At 41.8% G+C, this 10,492-nt stretch overlaps 1 pseudogene; it reads left to right on the top strand.

Moving 5' to 3' along the window:
* On the top strand, window positions 1-1,230 carry LOC141509904 (putative 3-phosphoinositide-dependent protein kinase 2 pseudogene; annotated as a pseudogene).
* Window positions 1,231-10,492: the final 9,262 nt, after the last annotated feature.

The following is a 10,492-nucleotide window of genomic DNA, read 5'->3' as shown; positions in this document are numbered from 1 at the left end:
ATGCAGCCAGATCCTCAAGCAAGACATTCCGGGGCTCCTTCTGGCCCCGTTCCTGAAACCAGGACTGACTCCAGCACCCTTTGGAAGAACCTGCCTGGGATACAGAGCTGCAGCAAGAAGCCCGAAGACTTCACTTTGGGCACAGTGCTAGGGGAAGGATCCTTCGCCAAGGTGTTCTTGGCCAGGGAGGTGGCAACTTCCAAGGAGTTCGCGATTAAAGTCCTGGAAAAAAAGAAAGTGACTAAAGTGAAGCACATCGGCTATGTCGCCAAGGAAGTGGACATCCTGGCCCGCTTGGATCACCCCTTCTTTGTCAAACTTTACTTCGCGTTTCAGGACGAGGAGAAAGTCTATTTTGTCCTCAACTACGCCCGGAATGGAGATCTCCGGGACTTTGTGGAGGAAAGGAGCCCTTTGGGCGAGGCCTGCGCCCGATTCTATTCTGCAGAGATCGTGTCGGCTCTGGAATACCTGCACGGCCTGGATATCGTTCACAGGGACCTGAAACCCGAAAACATCCTGTTGGATGGCGACATGCACATTCTAATCACAGACTTTGGATTAGCCAAAAGATTGCACCCCAAGGATAAGCAAAATAGGGCCACGTCCTTCGTGGGTACACCACATTTTGTGTCCCCAGAAATCCTCCTGGGGAAGGGTGTGTGTAAGAGTTCGGACCTTTGGGCTCTGGGGTGTGTCATCTGCGAACTGGTAACAGGGCTGTCCCCTTTTGAAGCAGAAGACCGAAATTCTATATTCCAGAAGATCCTTGAGTTAAAATATCACTTCCCAGATCAATTCAATCCAAAGGCAAAAGACCTTGTGGAAAAGCTTCTGGTTTTAGATTGCACAAAACGATTAGGCTGTGAAGAAATGGGGAGCTATGGAGCCTTGAAGGAGCACCCATTCTTTGAAACCATCACCTGGGACAACCTGCATCTCCAGACACCTCCACAGGTCACTGGATCTTTAGTCTTCACATCCGAAGACCATAATGACTTTATAAATATTGACATCCGACAGAGCCAAATTCCACCTTTATCTTCTCATTCCTTGGCTAAAACAGAGCCAAACTCATTCCAGTCATGCACTGGTCTTTTGGCTAGCTGCAACAATTGGATAAAAAGTCTTTGGAAGAGAACCCAGAGTTTTCTGAAGAGAAGAAAGGGGCTGGTGGGAATTCCTGTCATCTGTCAAAAATCATTAAAGACCGAAAATGGCCTCAATTAATGACTGGAAAATTTTGAGTGCCAGGAATGTTTTGTGTACCAGGCAGGACATACTTACCTGATTGTCACTAAAGGATTTCCCTTTCTATTATGTGGTTCCTGTCAGAAAACTGTGGAAAGCAGAACTACCTTGCCCTTCACAACTCTGGTCCAAAGACAAGAATTTTAGGAACTGTTTTATTCACACACCCATCATCTGATAAACCAAGATGGAATTTCCGGAAGTGTTGCAAGAAGATCCAAGAAGTTTGGCAAAGCAGATATCAGGACCATCCATGAGCAGCTGTCTAGCAGAACTTATTCTATGAGGACCCAGCTGATCTGTGCCCTGTGGGCTCTTTGACTCATAGGAAGAAGCTGGAACTGCCAGCCCTGCCTTGTCTGAGCTCCACTAAGTAACAGAGTCAGCCCAGATCATGTCTGCATCCCACTATGTAAACAGAGGACATTTTTGTCCCACCTCCTTCTGTCTCAGTGATCATTGAAACCCTGAAATTCTTTAATGTCTCTATGAAGCATAATTTTTATTTTGTAATTTTCTCCTCTTCTGATTTTTAAAATATATATATTAGAAATAAATAAAGTGTTTTGCCTTCTATCTTGCTTCTTGGTATTTTATTTGATCTAGGTGATGCTGCTAAGTTATCATCCCTCATCTTCCCTAAGATTTCATGACTGCATCTATAGGGTATTAATTCTCTAAATAATAATAAATCATCTCTATAACTAATTATTCTCTACAATTGGCAAAGTGCTTTGCCTTAGATTGCAAGCTCTTGAAAAGCCTGTACAGTTATAAGCTTTCTCATATACTCAGAATTTAGCAAAATCCCTTGAATAAAGTAAATGTAAATGTTAGAATATTTCGTGATTTACCTGCATACATTCTCATCTAAAAACTGAGGCAGGGACCTCAAGGGTGCAAGGAATCCTTTAAGAGCTTCCTAAGTGATCGGCTTACTGATAAGCACCAATGTGTTAAACACCTGCAGAAACAAAACCAAAAAACATCAAGTGTTTATATTGAGAGTATTCCCTGCCCTCAAGAAGCTTACATTCTGTCACAGAGCTTATAATCAATTCAAATCTTTGTTTAAACTGGTGATAAAGGAGTATAATACAGGAGAGAATTATCACCCTCCCACAATGGAATGGAAGGGCTGAGGAGTCTGAAGGTAAATTGGAGGGGTTGGCAGCACAGACATCCATGGGGAAGCAAAGGGGAGAGGGGAATTTATCTCAAAGAGGAGGAGCAAAAGGAGTGGGTAGAAGGCTTCCTTCCCCGTCTTGTCCAATGCTGACAGTGACCTTTATAGATGCTACTTAGGTGAGACTCTTACTGGAGCCTTAGGGCCCAATGAACCATGATGGATAATTGAAGCAGTTCAGGAAAGAAAGGGAAAGTCAGAGAGTCACCCAAAGTAACAGGGAAGAAATGGAAGCAGATTTTGAACCCAAAAGACCAAGTCTCCAGTTCTTTTCACTAGACGACTCCAACCTCCCAGGAAACATAGCTTCATCCTTGACTATGCTCCCTGAAGTTCTTGCTACTAAGGCAGTTAGATGGCACAATGGATAGAGCAGGATCCCTGAAGTCAGGAGGGTCTGAGTTCAATTCCAGTCTCAGACACTTAACTAGTTATGTGACCTACCGCAATTCTTTACCGTGACTGTCTGCAATCTAGGGCTATTTCCAGTTATCCTGATTACTCTCTGGCCACAAGATACAGATGTCTCCAGAAGGAAAGGTGAGGCTGGTGGCTTAGCACTGCACCCCTCCCTCCCCACAACTCAAATTCAACTCCAGTGCATGCCATCAAATCACCTCACTGGTGTCATGATTTTTTTGAGGAATGTAAGACAAGCATCATCAAACACCATTACAACTGTGGCTCATTGGGTGACATTCCAGTGTGCTCTGCATTGGGTGCATGGCAACTTTGGTTGGAAAATCTTTTTCCATATATTTGATTGCTTTATAATCTTTTCATTTTAAGAGTTTAATAATAAAATTCTGAAAAGAGGCTTACCCAGACTGTCAAATGAGCTGGGATCCAAGACACAAACTTGGGTAAGAGGCCCTGCAAGATAAGGGTGCTGAGCTGAGAAACAGGAAGACCTGAGTACACATCAGCCTTGTGAACCTGCAGTTAACTTTGATTTAGGTGGGAAACTGTTCTCAGATTCCATATGCATATTACAACAGAAAAGGAAACACAAATATAAGAGAGACTTCACAAAAAGAAGCCGATTGTTGAACATTTTTGGACATGGGAATGGATACATATATTTTGAGATCAATTTGGAATCATACACAAAAATATACTGAAGTGTGTGTTTACTTAGATGAAGACTCACACCAGTAAGAGATGACATCCTCCTAGTGGTCATAAGGCCTAGACTTGGGAGTGAGGATAATGAGGAAGGTTCTGTCACCTCTGACTTGGCTGCATCACGAAGTCCTACCACTGTTCTTAGGGTTAATCGGCCTGCACTGAAACTGGGGCTATACCTCTCTTTGGAGATCATTAAAGGCACCATGCCCTTCTGTCCACCCTTCCCTAATTGCCTTCAAGGTCACCTGGGCTATTCCCAGCAGGGACTGGGTTTGAGGCGAAATGGCAACAGGTTTCTTCATTGTTTTTTGGGGACTCATGCCTATGCTAGAAAGGATCAGGGCCTCAGGGGTTATCAAGTCCTTCCATAGACAGAGAAAAACATTAGAATAACCTCAAACTTGGATATGGCAGGTAATGGAGAAGGTTTTTGAAAAATGCTTTATCAAATGAAAAGGCAATTTCCAGATGGGGGAAATCAAAGGTATCTATAGTCGTAGGAAAAATTGATCTAAATCATTATTGATTAGAGAAATGTAAATTAAAGCATCTCTGAGATACCATCTTGCACCTCTCATATTGGTTAATGTGAACAGAAAGTATAATGATCAATGTTGAAGGGGATGTGGGAAATCTGCTGATTCATTGCCTGGTAGTGTTGGCTGTGAACTGATCTGACCTTTCTGGAGAGAAATTTGGAATTACACCCAAAGGGCAATAAAAATGTGTATCCCCTTTGATCTATATCTCCTCTGGATCTATATCCTGAAGGGATCATGAAAAGAGGTAAAAATTCTACATGTACAAAAATATTCATAGCAGCTCTGTTTCCAGTGGCAAAGAATAAGAAATTAAGGGAAGGGTTATCAATTGGGGCATGACTGAACTAACTGTGGTATACATACATACATACATACATACATGTGTGTCTGAACACTATTTTTCTATAAGAAATCATGAGGGGAGGGAAGTGAGATTGGGGAAAAAATTAAAATTCCAAAAAAATCATGAGGGATGGGATTTCAGAAAACCCTGGAATGATTTGCATGAATTGATGCTGAGTAAGATGAACAGAACCAGAAGAGCATGATACAAGTTAATAACAACATGAGGTCATGATAAAACCTGATAGACTTGGTCACTCAATCAGTGCAATAATCAGGGACAATTGTGAGGGACCTCTGATGTAAAATACCATCTGTATCCAGAGAAGGAACTGAAGAGTTGAAACCAAGACCAAAGATTATCTTCTATTTTTTAGCATTGTTGAATGTATTACATAATTTTGCGATGTCTAATGTTTATTTTCTTTCTTTTGGATCTCTTCTCTCAACACATGCCATTTGGATTAATCCATACCATGGAAGTAAATGTAAAGACTACATCAGAGTGCCTTCTGTTTTTTTGGGGGGGGGGTTGGAAATGGAGGGAGAAAACAATTGCAAAATTCAAAGTCTTGCAAAAATAATAATTGGTAGAAACTACCATGGTGCTACTTAGAAAAAAATAAAATAATTATTTAATATAAAAAATGCCTTATCAAGTCATTAGTCAAGGCAGTAATGGGATAGTTAAAAATCAAAGGCACTTAGTGCAAGTGAATTTATAGATATTATCTTGAAACTCTAGGGGACATAATTTGTTCTGATTAAAAATTCTGATTTTTATAAGCTAAATTTATCACAGCAAATATTCTATAGACATTTTAAAAATATAGCAAAATCCATGAAGATTGTTTGGAATCCATAGTATTCAGCCCACGGAAGGTAATGGGATGGGAGAGACCACTGAGATCTCTCCTCTGTCCCTGTGACAGGATTCTTGTGCTTTGTCCACGTTCAGACCTTGGTCACATACTGAGGCCCCCCATTGCCACAGAGCAGGGCCCTCCTCCCAGATCCAGGGCACAGGGAAGGGCTTGTGGTCATCCACATACATAAAACCCATATCAGGAGATCAGTAAGAGCCTCTCTTAAGACCTTGAAGGAACTGAGGTCCTTGCAGGAGGTGTCCCAATAATACTCAAAAGCTCAGGAAGCACCCCCCCAAACCACAGCACAGACTGAGGAAATGAGTAAACAGAAAAAAAAGGAACCTGACCATAGACAATTACTTTGGTCCCATAGAGAATCAAAACACACACTCGGAATATGAGAAAGTTCAAGTTTCTGGATCTAAAACCTCCAAGAAAAATAGGAGTTGGTCTCAGACTGTGACAGAGCTCTTAAAAACATTTTGAGAATCAAGTAAGAGAGGTAGAGGAAAATTTGGGAAGAGAAATGGGAGAGATGCAGGAAAAACATGAAAACGAAGTCAGCAGCTTGGTGAAGGAGATCCCAAAAAAATGCTAAAGAAAACAACGTATTAAAAAGCAGTTTGGATCAAATAGAAAGAGTTGTTCAAAAAGTTAATGAGAAGAATGCCTTAAAAAGCAGAATTGGTCAGATGGAAAAGAAGATAAGAAAGTTCTCTGAAGAAAACAATTCTTTCAAATATAGAATGGAGATGAAAAGGAAGCTGATTTCTTTGTGAGGAATCAAGACACAATAAAGCAGTACCAAAAGAATGAAAAACTAGAAGAAAATGTGAAATATCTCATTGAAAAAATAACTGATATGGAAAACGATATAGAAGAACCAATTTAAAAATTATTAGGCTACCTAAAAGTTGACTACATTTTTAAAGAATTTCTAGAGGAAAATTGCCCTGATATCCTAGAAGCAGAGAGTAAAATAGAAATTCAGAGAATCCAACACTCTCCTCCTGAAACAGCTCCAATAAAAACAACCCCCAGGAATATTATAGCCAAGTTCCAGAACTCCCAAGTGAAAGAGAAAATATTACAAGCCAGAACAAAACAATTCAAATACTGTGGAGCTACAGTAAGGATTACACGGGACTTAGCCGAATTCACATTAAAGGCTCGCAAGGGCTTGGAATATAACATTCTAGAGAGCAAAAGAGCTTGGAACACCACCAAGAATCAACTACCCAGGAAAACTGAACATCTTCTTCCAGGGTAAAAGATGGACATTCAATGAAGCGTGTTCCCGTTCAAACAAGAACGGAACCGAAAGTTTCATCTTCAAGTAGGATTCAGGTGAAGCATAGAGAGGGTGGACAAGAAGGGTAAATTACGAGGGATTTAATGATGATGAACTGCATGTATTTGTGCATAGGAAGATGATACTGATAACTCATATGAATCTTCTCATTTCTTAGAGCTGTTAAAAGAGCTTTTATAGATGAGGTAGAGGAGGGAGCTGAATTTGAAGGTATATATTGTAAAAATGGAGTCAATGGGTGAAAAGGGAAATGAACTGAGAGAAAGGGAAAGGACAGGTAGGATAGACTAAAATATTTAATGTAAAAGAAAAAGCTTTTGCAACGGTATGGAAGGGGGAAAGGCGGGGGGGGGGATGAAGGAGTCTTCATTCTCATCAGAAATGGCTCACAGAAGAAACAACACACATACTTAATAGGGTCTAGAAATCTAGAAGAAAAAGGAGAGAAAGGGAATGGGAGAAAGGGGATGAGGGAGGCAAGGGGGGAATCATGGGAGAGGATAGTCAGATATAACACATTTTCTTTTTTTTACTTTATTCAAGGTAGTGGGATCGAGTGGTCTGTCCAGGACCATGAGGCTGGGTGTTTGCTGGGTCTCTGGGGTGGGATGTGAGTTTGGAGCCTCCTGGTGCTCTGTCTGCTGAACCACTCAGCTGCCCCATAGCACACATCTGAAGAGGGAAAGAGTGAAAAGAGAGAGAAAAAATATAATACATGGTAGTGAGGAGGAATGAATGCAGGGAATCACAATCAGCAACAGCATCTGTGGAAAGATATAGAAGTGACTTCTCTGATGGACTTATGATAGAGAATGTATTCCATCCCAGAGACAGAGCTGATGATATCAGAACACAGACTGAAGCACGTTTTTTTTTCTCTTTTTTCAATTTATTTCTTATGAGGATTTTTATTTTTGTGGGAGGAGGGTGTATTCTGTTTATTCTTACAAAAGGATATTTTAGTAATGTGTAAATAAATAAAAAGGTAAATTAAAAAATAAAAATAAAAGACAGTCATCAAAAAAAGACAAAGATGGAAGCTTCTTCATGGGGTCCAAGCTTAATAAGGTTCCACAATCAAACTGACCAATTTGCCATTCATAGAATGTGACATTGCATCTCTACCTCAGCCTAAACGATCCCCAATTGCTACACAGATCTCCCTCCTCATGTCAGTCTCTCCCCTAACTTAGGCCTTAGTACACTCAGGTTTTTCCTGGCTCGCTGGATGTGGATGACCCTCCATTACTCTGTTGCCCAATGGAAGACTATACCAAACGTTGTGGTCTATTTATACCCTTTACTGACTAACCTGTGGAGGGGTTGATTCAGCCCAAACAGTAGGACCCACAAACTAGCCATGATCCTGAAAGTTCAACGCACCTTGGGAGAGTCTTTGAAGCCCACCAGAGGCCAAGGGTGGATTAGGCCTGAAATTGAGGTGCTGCTACCTCAGCTCCAGCATAGGTGCTCCCTGGGCTCGGGAAGCCTCCTCCTCACTGGGTTCTTCTGCCCCTTACTTGAGGCAGATTTTTCCCACTATGGGCCCCGGTCATAATTTCTGACTCCTTTGAACCCTACTGTCCTCTCTCCATAGACAGCCCTGTGACACCCCTCAGCCTCCTGTGACTTCCCAGAGTGGAACACTTATCCTTGATCCCCTTTCCCCTTGAGAACTTGTGCTCTCCATTCGGATGTAAGCTCCAAGAGCACAGGAACAATCTGGTAATTTTATTTTTATCCTCAAAACCTGAAGCAGGGTATGGGGAATAGTTAGTACTTGATTCTTGCCTTTCAGTAATTCTCTAAATTCCATCAGTCACTTATGCACTAATGCCATAGAAAGATGATATTGCACTCTCACCTAGCCCTACTTCTATCAGAGCTGAAATCCAGGACAAAGTTGGAAGAAAATGGGGAATGTTTCTCTTTAAAATTCAAGAATTCCTTCACTCTTGGATAATTCATCATTCAACTCTGATACTGGGGGTCAGTGTCATATCCCAGGAGATAGTATCATAGGGGGATAGGACGGTAGAGATGGGGTTTTCTGAACTGGAGAGTGGACCCCAGAGTTTTCACAAAATTGTTGACTAGGAAGTGCGAGGAGTAGTCCCAGAACAGGTCAGCAAACCAAACCTTGGAATTGAGATGAAGGCATGTCTTGTAGGAGGGACAGTCCTGAGACTCCCCTGCTAGACTAGGCGATTTCAGTTAGAAAACAGTTCAGGATCATGTTGTATTTGATAATGTGGACTAGAAGAAGGAGGTTCTTTCCAATTCTTAAGGAAGCAGCAAGCCAGTTCAAAGCATTTTTCAGTGCAAGAATCTAAACTTTGGGGTATAGGTTACATTTAGGAAGGACCAGCACATCTGGGCTGAGGGCTTACTGATCCGATTTTAGGGCTGATCCTCGACGTTAGGAGTCCACTTGATAGCACTGACTAGAGGCAACTAATTGCAGTACAGTAGTCAGAGCACAAAATCTGAAGTCAGGAGGATCTGAGCTGACAGCTGGACTTGGACTTTAACTGAATAACCCTGGGCAAATCACTTAACCTCACTCTGTGTCCATTTCTCTAATGTCACATAGGAGCAATACTAGACCCTACAGGTCAGGAGGAATCCCTTGATTCTGTGAGAATCAAATACGAAAATGGTTGTAAAGATCCACGGGTCAGTGCTGGATGATTTTGCATGCTTTTGTTTAGTTACTAGCAGCAACATCATCATCATCATCATCATCATTATTTTCGTATTGTGAGTAGGTATTTTCAAGTCCGATGTGTTTCCTGGTGAAGGATGTGAGGCTGGTTGCCAGCAGCAGCAGAGTATCAATCCTCCTAGTGTCCACAGTTCTATCACTTGGCCTGGGACTCAACCCTGCTAGTATTTACAGATCATGGAAATTAAAGGCTGAGAAGCTACTTCCTAGAATCGAATCTTGGCTAAATAACTATAGAGAAAAGGGGGGCTAATTTTGCTATGTCCATCAGCCCACAATATTTTATCCATTGACCTTCAATATTCCCCAACTCCCTCACCAGTCTGTTCCAATGGGGCTTTTACCTACTCATCAAAGTATTCGCTTCTTAGTAAGTCTGGGCTCCCTACCTGATGCACTTGCCGCTGCCCTGCTCCCAAATGCTAGCAGTTCTCTCTAAGGACGAGGAAGCAAATCATTCAGCCTCATGTTTTGATAGTTCTTTACCTCTCTAAGCCATTGATGGTTAGAAGAGTACCCCAAGCTGTCTACTGAAAAGTGTCCCAAGGAAGAGAGACTGCTATTTGAAACTGATTTAAGAAGCTAGAGTAGGAGAACCAGTTCTGACCAGGTATGCCATGTCATAATCCAAATCTGGTGACAGCAGGTATAGTAATTTATCTGACATTCATATGAGGTGGGGCAACTTAACAGAAGGGTACAGGAACCCATCTTCTGGACCACAAACTTCTTCCCTCTCTCATCTCCACCAGATGGGCTTCCTGACGCATTATCTGAAGTAATTTCGTAAGAGGTCTGTAGGCATTGTCTCATTTCTGTGTAATGACCACAGAAAGCTGCTCAGTCCATGACTGCAGAAGCTTCTCCTCAGAACTCCTTACCCTGCATCCTGTAACTGCCTAGATTCTTCTGCCTTTCACTAAACCCCTTCAATGATACCCACCATCCACAGGTACCCACAGATTCATTTAATGGAGGGAAGACATCTGCCTTATCATTTTGTAACAAGACTGTGATGGTGAGTCCATAGTTATGCCTTGGTCCTCTAATTTACTCTCCTGTTTTTCCTTCTTCCATTGACCATTACAGACAAGTTTAGAGATGAGAAGTCTAGCATTGTTGGCAGCATTGAGGTTC

The sequence above is a fragment of the Macrotis lagotis genome, chromosome 1 (assembly GCF_037893015.1).
Source record: "Macrotis lagotis isolate mMagLag1 chromosome 1, bilby.v1.9.chrom.fasta, whole genome shotgun sequence".
In the NCBI taxonomy this organism is placed as follows: Eukaryota; Metazoa; Chordata; class Mammalia; order Peramelemorphia; family Peramelidae; genus Macrotis; species Macrotis lagotis.
Note: the sequence above shows the minus strand (reverse complement) of the source record. Positions and strands in the feature narration are given on the sequence as shown.